We start from the raw sequence: 12,325 nt of genomic DNA on the forward strand, positions 1-12,325 counted from the left end.
GGATAGTGAACCACCAAGTTGGTTAAGGACACATTTAGGACAATCAATTTTAACCATCGGAATGGTTTAAGACACTGTCACAATTTCAACCACTGGGTTGGTTTAGCCTGACGGGGTCTCAACTTCACATATTAGACAATAACAAGTATATTTCTTTTCATTTCTCAATTTCACCATTAGAAAATAACAATATATTGCTTTTTATTTCTGAATTCCACAATTTAACAGTGGTATATGACCCGAATAGCAGGAAATTAAATTTAACGAATTTAAGTACTAAGAAACACAATAATTTCAACCACTGGGTTGGTCAATAACTAATGTTTGTTCAACAACGTTGGTTTAAGATAATCACATAACTGATGATTGAGCTGAAGCAGCCATGGTTGCATGATGTTCCAACAACTGGCGTGGTTTAGTAAAATAACAATATATTGCGAAATGCTCAACCATGCCACCGGGTTGGACAACAACTTATGTTTGTTCAACCATGCTGGTTTAGGACAATCACATAACTGGCGATTGAGCTGAACTAGCCTACGATTGCATGATGTTCCAACCACCGGGTTGGTTTCGGACAATCACATTTAGTCCAAGTCTAGTTTAAGAAATGAAATAAGTAAACTATCCCAAAGCTCAATCACAAACAATCACCGGGCTAGTTTAGGCACTACTGACCTGTGTTGTATCTAGCATGTGTATGATGTGCTCCTCAAACACCTTGCATCCCGTCCGCTTCTTACAGATGTCCTTTCTATTTAGAGAAACTCTCGTATTTTTGTGCCAAAATGTCATCACTGGAGTAATGACTTCTGCACTTAGGCTGTCTCTCCTTTTCTTGTGTTTTGTTGAAGCCCACAGACTTCTCAGATCGGGATGATCGTGCATTGCTTCTGCTCTACGTTCAACCACTGGAGGCACGTTGGTCCTTCTAATTGACAACATCTTTGACATTGTGTGCCCAAGCCATTTCTCCTTTGTTTCAGTGGACACCAACATAGCTAATGTCTCCCTCTTTGCAGCTAATTGATCTAAGTTGTGCACCCCTTTCACTTTCTGTACGCCATTTCTCAGGTTAGAGAGCATTGCCTCTTGGGTGTGCATCTCCCGAGGTGTTGGTAGGGTTGTTACTCTATGAACTTTAGGGTGCAGGCTAAAGCTTGTGAAGACTTGAGACTGGTAATCACCTGAATGGCTTGATGTTGCTGCCTCGAATGCTTCCACCAATCGTGACACCACAGCTTGTGTTCTTCGCTCTGATGGCAATGATCAAATGCGTGCATCTACAACCACTTCTTGCTGTTGCTCTACATGGAGTCTCGTGCTAGCGCTTTCCTCGACCCGGACTCTGTTCCTTGTGCCTTAACCTGGCTTTTTGGCTTTCCTATCTCGTAGCCTCTGTCTACTTCTCTTGCAAGCCATGGCGAGTTGCATATTGCCATTGATGCCATGGCCACGATAAGCCAGAATAGACCCAGATAAGCTAGCTGGTGAGGCAAGCAAAGAATAGAAGACAACTTACCCGAAAGAAGACAATGGCAAACCAAAGTCTGTGCAAGGTCAAGTTGCAAGGTGTTTGTAGGGTGGGGGTAGGTTGCAGGTACTTAATCTTCCAAGATTTAATGGGCAGGAGGTGTGAAAATTCAAAATTCGCAAGAGTAGCAAAATTTCAGCCATCAGTTTTCTCCCCTCTAGTGATACACGTCAGTAGACTTGGATATCCCAAACAAGTGCAATGTGGCCTAAAATGCTTCAAAACACAAATAGGCCAAAGGGCACGCTATCGGGTTTGATGCTATGTATTATTAAATGCAATGACCTTTGGCATGCTTATGAGCCATATAGCAAGCAAGTGCATAGAAAAAGAAACAATTCAAAATTGTAAATAGTGCTGGATTTATTTGCACATGCACAAATTGCACTTTTTCAACTTCTTCCATTTTAGGGTGAATCTAGATACCAATACCAACTACTATCAATGTTTTAAGACCACCATGCACTAGTCCCAATAGTTTGGATTGCAAATTTTCATTCTATTTTGGTTTTCAACAAATCAAAAGAAAGTTACGGAGCATCAAATGGGTATGCATCACTTTAGCACAACTTTGGAGGCCCATTAACCCATGCATAATGATCTCATCTAGGTGTGTCCTTGGGTTGAGGACACTACAAGGCATAGGCCCTTTTTCGATGAAAATACCGACATTTTTTACACTATTTTTTTTTAAAAAATGGGCGTAAAGGTCGTTATTTACATCGTTATAAGCGTCAGAAAAGAACGATCGCTATATAAGCGTTGCTATATAGCAACGCTAATAAATGTCACTATATAGTGACATTGCTAAACATCGCTATATAGCGATGATTAACAGAACTTAAAAAAAAACATTAATGGGACTAAATAGGGCCACAGCAAGCCCTATTTTGCCCCACTAATGTTTTTTTTATAGTAATTACAAAAAGAAGTTTTTTATTACAAAATTTTCCTTGCAAAAAGGGTGATACAAAATCACTCAAATGAACCGATCGAGCAATAGAAGCATATACATGTCGAATATATACAACATTGTTTGTTACAAAATTACCCTTTCGAAAAGGGTGATATAAAATTGCTCAAACGAGCCGATATACAAAAGGATATACATGGCGAAGTATATGCAAACTACTACTACTACTACTACTACTACTCATTCAAATCGTTGTTATCCTCCTCGTCCTCGTCTTGCTGGCCTGATCCTTTGCCCTCATGAGCTACATCTGATCCCTGGCCCTCATCATCGCTCGCTTCCGATGATGGGACGCTCGAGCTTTGATTCTAAGAGTGAAACCATATTAATTGGAAATTAGATTAGAACTTAAAGAATAAAACAATTTAAAAAGTGAGATTACAAGTAGGAGTAGACTTATACTGTGCGAGCAGCCACCTCAGTCCAATCGACCGTCGCTCCCATTGCCTCTTGCTCAATAAACCACGGCTTTGTTCCTACGCGAAATGCGTGTTGCATCTCTACATCTGTAGGAAGGTGACCCATCGTAGCTTACTGTGGACCCAATTTACGAGAGTTAGATAAAGTGCATGTAATATGTAGTAAAACAAATAGAACAATACATTAAATGAGAAGAAGTAGACTTACCACGGTTGCCTCAAATGCCAACCGTTCGCTTGTACCAAAGTGCGAAGTATCTACGGCATCCAGCCATCTCCTCGCAGCCCTCCTCTGATCCTCAAACATTTCGGGATGGTCCCTGTTCTGCTTCTTGAAAAACTTCCAATCAGCTTTATTTGCCCAGCTGGGTTTAGCCCTCCCCTTTGCAATGAAAGTACGCAAGGTTGATCTACGATGCTTCAAGACCAAACCCATGTGCTCTCGCATGTAATTCTCATTGAACTCCCAATCTGGGGGATTAGGGTATTTTTCTTTCAATTCATCGATGACCGCCTGCTTCTTTTGGTCATCATGATACCGCCAATCAGTAGCAATGCCGCTCTTGAAGTGGTGGCTCATCAACCACCTCATGGTGGCCATCACTGCTTTGCCTTTTTTATCTTCTATTATCTCTCTAGCAGCCATGATTTGATAGGACAGGTCCTTGACTAGGTAAGGACTCCTCATGGTAGTGGCAGAGTTAGAGCGAGTGGTATTTGCGCGAGCGCTTCCGGAGCGAGGAGTAGCAGTGGGAGTAGGAGAGGGCAAGGGAACTGACTGGTACTAGGACTGGGGACCAAGTGGAGACCTGTAGGGATGTGAGTGTGCTGACTCGTCTACATCTCCCGAGTCAGCACAACATAAGCGACCCCTCCTACTCTTCATTCCCTTACGATGGGCATGCCCAGGTGATGACCCCTCAATCGAAGGGGCATGAGGGGATGGCTGGGCAGTAGGTCCAGTTGTCGGTGTAGGAGAGGGAATTGCTGAGGTCCTCTGGGATAGCAGAGAGAAGAATCTCGCTGCCTCCTCATCGGTCATCTATGCCACAAACTCGTCGGGACTCCCGACAAAGCCATGGGCTGCTAGCAAAGGAGTTCCCCGAGGGGTAGTCGCAGTGCTACGTTCGAGAGGAGTCGAGCCAAGGGTAGTTGTAGGGGTAGGCCCCTGAGGTGTCGCCTGAGGGGAATCAAAGTCCTCTGGAGAATAGAGATCATGATGTCTCCTCCTACGAGGGTTTCTGTACTCGTTGGATGTGCGACATGATCCCATGTCTAACGTAGACACAAACACAAAAACAAAAAACAAAAAACAAAGCTTAAGCATAGGCAAATACATATGCTTATGAAAAGACATTGAGAGAGGGGAAAGAGAGAGGAAAAGAGATTGAAAGAGTGGATGAAAGAGGGAAGAAGAGGGAGAAAGAGCATAAACATAAGAGAAGGAAGAGGGAAAAAGAGATTGAAAGAGGGGAAAAAGAAGAGAAGGAAAGGAGGAAGAGGGGAAAAAGAGAAAGAAAGAGGGGATAAAGAAGAGGGAAAAAGAAGAGAAGGAAGAGAGGAAGAGAGGGAAAGAAGAGGAAATAGGGGAAGAGAGGGTTCCTACACCCATCACTGCAACTAGCGCCTTAAGCGCTAGCTGTAGTCCAATGCAAATAACAAAAATAACAAAAGGAAAAAAGAGGAAGGACTTTCTTACCTGGAATAGTCCTGCTCGGTGTTTGTGGACTAGCCCTACAAAAGAGAGGAAACATACCATTTTTCAAATAACTAGTTAGAGGAAGGAGAATTTAGAGAAGCAACTTCTCAAAGGGATTGGATTGAGGAGACAAGCATAAGCCTACAAACAAGGAGAAAGAGAAGGAAGAGAAATACCAAAAAGAGAAGAGGTGAGTCTTCTTTCTTTTACAAAATATCGTTTTTTGTCTTTAACCCTTGAAAATCAAGCATGAAAGCTAGAACATAGCCTTAGCAATACAAGGAGAAACATGCTTCAATACTCACAAAACGAAATCTCACAAAAAACGAACCTACATTGCTTAAAGAGACTCACATTCTTGAAAAACTTCTTTTCACACAAGTAAAGAGGGAGAAGGGTGGAGAGGGAGCACAAGTGTTAGGAGAGGGGCTAAGTAGTGAGGAGTGGAGAATAGAGAGGAGGAAAGCGAGGTCGTCGAATATAAGGTGGGAGGAGAGATTTTTGCTTTTCTTGCAATAGAGATGCTAAAGAAAGCATCGTAGCGCGGGATTTTGGGTTTAAGCCCCAGTGTCGCTATATAGCGACACTGGTCAGTCGCTATATAGTGATGCTTATATCCCAAAAAGTGTCGCTATATAGCGACGCGGAACAGGGCAAAGCGTCGCTATATACTGACGCGGAACAGAGCAAAGCGTCGCTATATAGCGAGGATTTAGGACACTTATTGTTAGAAAAGAGAAAATAAGCTCAAGGGTGGCTATTTTTTGACTCTTAATAGATTTCCTTGCAACTCATGTTGTGATTTTGGAAGTGTGCAAATGGAAGGGATGAGTGGAAGTTCATCAGATGATGCGCCAATGCCCGGGAGCACAGAGTGGCTTATGGAGAGGTTGTATAGTCATTGCACTCATTGCAAGCGAGAAGTATGACATCAACGTCATATTATCATGCGCCACTTGTGGATGTATGGGGAGGAGCCCGAACCAGTACCCACCGTTGGTGTTGCACATGGTGATGGATTATCGATAAGTCAATGCTATTTGAGTTCGTGGTTAATATTGGATACCATTATGACATGAAATCTTGAGACAAGTTCTTATATTTATACAAAATCTTGAAACAGGATGAGGAGGGTGACGAGGGTGCGCATATACCTTCGCACTTTGATCAAGACTATAGTCTCCCGGATGATGACGAGGGTATGGTCGACATGATGGATTCTATTTTTAGGGGCACTACATCACATGTACACGTGATGTCAGAGTCTGAGGTCAAAATGCAAGAGTTGCAATCAACACAGTTGTATGAGCGTGCTAAGATGTCTAAACTACGTGCTTGTCTCTCAATCTTGAATCTGTAAGCAAAGTATGGGTGGTCGGATACAAGTGTCTTGGCCTTAATGAGGTTAGCTCTTGCATTAATTTGACTCATTATTTGGATATTGTTTGTTTTGAGAATCATCATGTATGTTTGAGAATCATCATTATTCGAAGCCTTTGTATCCCCAGTTTATGTATGTTGTAAGATTCTAAGCTTGCTCCATATTTTACAGGGATTCTAAGCTGTAGGATTAGTGTACCAAATCATCATTATTCGAAGCCTATGTATGTTTGAATTGTGATAGGTTGCTCCAAAAGATGTTGCCTGCACCAAATACCATGCTCGCATCAAGAGATGAAGCGAAGAAGATGCTAACAACGGTGGGTATGGATTATGATACCATCCATGCTTGCCATAATGATTGTATTCTCTTTCGTCGTGAGCATGGAGATTTGGCTAGTTGTGCGAAGTGTGGGGAACAATGATATAGAGATGACTTGTAGGGTGAGCAGATACTGGTAAAGGTCTTGAGACACTTTCTCATCATTGCAAGAATATAGCACATTTTCTGATGCAAATCCATAGCGGAGTTAATGACATGGCATGCATCTCAGCGGTCCACTGATGACACATTGAGGATTCCAGTAGATTGTGCAACTTGGAAGCACATAGACAAGGCCGGACTTTGCGAGGGAGCCACGCAACTTACATCTTGGGCTTGCCATGGACGGAGTGAATCCTTTCAGGTTACGCTCGACATGGCCCATAGTCTTGGTGAATTACAATATCCCACCATGGCTAACAATAAAGAAGGGGCACCTCATGCTTGCACTACTTGTGCCAAGGAAGTACAAGGCCAAAAATATGGACGTGCACATGGCACCTTTGATAGAGGAGTTATAGATCTTATGGAGAGGAGTGCGGGTCTTTGATATTTCCAGAGCTCCTAGACATACCAATGATATTTTGGTTAGGGGTATCTTGATGTGGACCATGCATGGCTACCAAGGATATGGAGAGTGCGTAGGTACGTGGTTGTGTCTTTACATGTATAATATAGGATTATGCTTTTATGACTCTCTTTTGCACACGTCTTATACTAATACATTCATGCACACGTGCAGGACTTGTTACAAGTGGGTACCATGCGTCCTGTTTGTGGACCGGGTCTGAGATCGCTTGCACGATACTCCAAACATATGAGGAAAAATGTTTATGAAGGTCATGCTCAATACCTTCCGCTAGACCTCTCGCACGTGGAGGTGAGCTTGATCCACCACCATCATATTTGAAGGCAAGTGACTGGATTTAGGCTTTTGGAGGGCGAATGGAGAGGAACCTCCTCTTGGTATGAAGAGGCTATCGATCTTTCATGAGCTTCCTTATTGGGGTCAGTTACAAATCAATCATCTCTTGGATCCCATGCATATCTTCAAGAATGTGGGGGCTACTATTTGGGCACACTTGGTTGGTTCCAAAGACTCGAGAGGAGTGCGAGAAGACTTGCGTGCTATGAATAGGATGTCTCGTTTGTGGCCCTAAATGCATGCTTCGGGAAAAGTTATCCTCTCAAAAGCAACATGGATCCTCTCTAGGAGAGAGGAGGTAGCGGTCAAGGCGGACATTGCCTCTTTTCAAACACCCACAGGGTACATGCGTTGCTTGAAAGAAGCATTTTCAAAGGACAATAAGCTTAGTGGGCTCAAGTCCCATGATTGGCACAAGGTCTTACAGGTATTCTAAAATGTAGGATTAGTGTACCTTACATCGTGATGTGTTAATTATGATTATGTTGTATTGTTGACATGACTTCTTTGTTGCTTTGATAGTTCATCCTCCCAATTACAATAAAAGGGTGCTTACAAGAAGATGTTAGAAATGCTATATTCAAGATCAGTGGTATTGTGAGGTATGCTTACTATCAAATCGCATTGATTGCATTTTCTTCAATTTAAGCTAAATAATCTGTAGACTGATTATGAATATATCTTACATGGGCATGTGAAATAGGTGGATATCTAAAAAAGAGATCTCCATATTGAGCATCGAGAAGGCTAGGGTGGAATCCATTGAAGCCATATGCTTGCTTGAAAAGCACTTTCCCTCGAGCATTATGACAACTCAAGTGCACTTGCTTGTGCACATAGTTGATGAGGTGGCCATTGCAGGTATCGTTCATAGTCGATGGATGTTTTTTCTCGAGTGGTTTATGAAAACTTTGAAGGGATTTGTAAGACAAAGAGCAAGACCAGAAGCAAGCATGGCAGAGGGATGGCTTGTGCAAGAGTCAATGGTATATATCACGGAGTTTCTTGCATCCATGGATCCCGATATGCCGCAAGCTTGGCGTAACAAGGATGATGATCGCATCGTTGGCGAAGTTCCCCAAGGAAAAGGGATTGAAAGAAAGATGAGCGAAGAGCAAATGGAGAAATTCAATAAGTTTTGTATCGTCAATAGCAAGGAGATGCAGAAGTGGATTGAGAGATATGAAGCGGCCAAAGCAGAAAGAATAAATGCAAGGATAAGATTCAGAGTGATGTATAGGCGATCACAACCATATCCACAGGATCTGGCTCTTCTCCCCACTCACATGTCACTTGATTGGCTACAATTGGCTCTACGTAAAGCCGAACGTGATGGAGAGACAATAAACGAGTGCGAGAGCGAGAGTTATCATCTGGATGTATGATGCATGTAAGTTTCTTACCTCTTGACGTAATTAAGTAATTATTTGTGGCAATATACGCTATAAAATAGATGCATATTATATTCTACTAATGCCACACACATATATTCACTTCTACTTATTACATTTACAATGGGATTTTTTTTTGCAGCTCTGTAGATAAGTCTTGTTTCAACTTTTTGATGAAGCTATCATTGCTTCCAGTCACTATCAGATCATCTAATTTTCACGTGGAACGCATCGATTCAAAGAGAGTCACGTATGATTGTGGAGTCATGGCTAACTTCACATAAGATAGCCAAGCAAGTGCTTCGGATACCAATCTTCTCTCCTCACAGTTGGATTATTGTGGAACCATACGTGAAATCTATGAAGTTGATTTCAGACAATTTAGTATTTTCATTCTTGATGTAAAATGGTTTAGAACTATTTACAACGGTCCCCATGCGATAGTGAGAAAAGACAGTAGCAGTTTCTTTGCAATAGACTCCACCAAACTTTGGACTGATGAAAGTGATACTTTTGTTCTTCCTGAGCACTGTGAGCAGGTGCATACTAATGATTTAATTAATCAAAGCTTTCCTTTTTAAAGATCCATTGATACATGTACTTAAGCATAATTTCATATATATAATTGATGGCATTTGGCACCCATCTTCAATATAGGTGGTTTTTCATCCGGATCGTTTTGATCCAAGATGGTGGTACGTGATCCAAGTTGCACCACGAAGTAAGCAAATTTTTGAAGATAGAGATGTGGATATGGAGATGCCACTACCAATGTCGGATCCAATTGATCCAGATGAATCTAGCGAAGAAGATGAAGATCACAATATGAGCCAAGAGGAAGATGCGCATAATGACATCATACGGGAGGAAGATGGAGATCACGATATTGAGGAAGAAGACGACGATCATCAAGAATCACCACACTTTATTAAAGAAGATGATCAAGTACTCAGGTGAACGTACGATGCTAGAGTACGATGATGATATAGGAGATCAACTCGGTATAGAGTTAGAGATAGACTTGTTTGGCGCCTTAGACTTGGCTCAGGATATGAAACCGTTGATGTAAATGCTCTTCATTGATTTTTTTCATCTCAAACTTGGACATAAATATATGAAGGCTTGATGTACATGCTCTCGTACTTTTATTCTCTCAAAAGATCAAACATGTATGAAAATAAAAAAAAAATGTCATTGGAAAAAACTATCTTTTAAGGTCGGTATGGGAAAAAAACTCTCTGTAAAACATCGCTATAAAAAACTATCTCAGTGTCGCTATATAACGACCATTACCAATCTGATAAAAGTCGCTATATAGCGACTTTAGGCAAACGTTGCTATATAGCAATGTTTTACTAAAGTCGCTATATAGCGACCCTTAACGAACCTCACTTCCAATACCGACGATTAGCACGCCGCGCATGCTAAATGTCGGTACTTAAGCATTGTAATAGGATCCGTGTGTAGTAGTGGGAGAAGCTTACGTAGTGTACTTTAGAATGATTACTTGGTTGCATGTATGTATAGAACAAAATTTTGATGTTTTTGAATAAACTGCTATATCCTATAGTCTTCAGGATTTATGCTTCACATGCAACATAGAACTTGTAATGCTTTAATGGTCTTGTTCCAAATCCTTATTCCATACATTTTTGCTCTCATGTTCAAGTTTGGAATGTGTACTACAACTTGAAGACAAAGCTTGCCGAATTCCGTTGAGAAATGCATAAGTTATGGGTCATGCAAGATACCCATATACAGAAAAGTCCCTGAACCTCATCAGAAATGGCTACACCCAAGCAACAATGACCTGGGAGGGCACGATTTGAGAGGGAGGTGCAGCGGAGAAACGGTTGGATGAGTGGGTACATCATCAAGGTACTTTAGCATTTCAATACAGAGAGGGGGAAGAGAATAATACTCTGTTACCTCCATATGTGAAACTTAGGCAAGCAGATAGTCCCAAGATTGATGAGGAGTGGGCTAAAATGGCCAAGGTTCCATATTCGTCAGCATGTGGTTGCTTGAAGTATGCCATGTAGGTTGCTACACGTCCAAACATTGCATTTGTAGTGGGAGTGGTCAGCAGGTTTATGTCAAATCTTGGCAAGAAGCACTGGGAAGCAGTGAAGAGTATCATGAGATACTTGAATGGTACAAGGGGTTTGTGCATTTGCTTAAGGAGGAAGGGTGCTTTTGCAATCCTTGGCTATGTGGACATAGATTTTGTAGGGAATGTAGACAATAGGAAGTCTACTACAGGAGCTATGTTTCCAGATTCGCAGGAGGGGCAGTTGCATGCGTTTCTTGCTTGTAGCCATGTACAACTATATCTATCACTGACACAGAGTATGTTGCAGCCACCATTGAAGTGTGCAAGGAAGCCATATTGATTGCTCGTTTAATGGGAGAGTTGGGCATTGCAGAAGAAGTTCCAGTTTTGCATTGTGACAATCAGAGTGCCATCCAGCTGGCATGGAATCCTATGTTTCATGCAAAGACAAAGCATATTGATGTGAAGTACCACTTCATCAAGGAAGTGCTTGAGGATAAGTGCATTCAGCTTGCGAAGATTCACAAAGATGACAATTCTATAGATCTTCTTATGAAGAGCTTGTCGTCCAAGTAGTTTGCACATTGCAAACTATTGATGGGCATCGGGTAGCATGTCCATGGTGTGTGTTCTCCCTTAAAGGCACATTGACCTCTAAGTGGGAGGTTGTTGGGGTTAAAGGCCCATGTGCCTACTCCTTGTGTTTACCATGTATACTTACACACATGTACCATTCATATAGATATGAGGATAAGCAACTATTAGGGTGGTTCAGCACCCACACATCGTGCATTCTCTCTCTCTCGCCATAGCTTCCGCTAGGCTCTATCCCTTTCCTACTCCCATAAAAACAAGCGATGCAAATAGAAATTTGGATTGGATTGCAAGGAGCTATTAGGGTGGTTCGGCACCCACACATCGTGTGCATTCTCTCTCTCTTGCCATAGCTTTTGCAAGGCTCTATCCCTTCCCTACTCCCATAAAAACAAGCGTCGATGCAAATAAAAATTTGGATTGGTTTGCAAGAATAAATATTTTATATATAGTTCACAATTTCAAAAACTTGAACATTCAAATTCTCAATTTGTGTACTTTCCAAGGAATCTTTGCTAGCCTTATGAATAGTATGGCTTTGGTACTCTACTTGAAAACCCATTTTCTTGAAATGTCTAAACCTTGACCAGCCTTCTTTGGAACTTGACATAGGCTAAATCTGTGTGCACTACATTCCAATAATGAAAAACCTTGCATGATTTAAACCCTCTTATTACAAATTATTGTTGACTTCTCTGTTTTATTAAATATTACTCGAGTCCATCAGCTACAATCTGATTCACTAAACTACTATTGTCTCCTATTTTGTTGTCAAGGAAATTCTAAAAATTCTTTTTGAATAGCCCTAGCAAAGTAGCTTTTGCATCAGACCACTACACATTCAAGAAAGCACAAAATAAATAAAAATTATCAAATAAAAGAAACAAACTACATAGGTAGAAGTGTCATTTGATAGTCCTATTGTAAGTATACAAACACAGAAGACACAATGTCTTTCAGCTACCATATCCTTTGCTTGAAGTATCTCCAAGGAACACCTTTAACATAATCTGAATGTGTAGTGTGAAAACATGT

This window comes from Dipteris shenzhenensis, chromosome 29 (assembly GCF_047967505.1).
Source record: "Dipteris shenzhenensis isolate YYH24624 ecotype China chromosome 29, Dip_SZ_1.0, whole genome shotgun sequence".
NCBI classification, from domain to species: Eukaryota; Viridiplantae; Streptophyta; class Polypodiopsida; order Gleicheniales; family Dipteridaceae; genus Dipteris; species Dipteris shenzhenensis.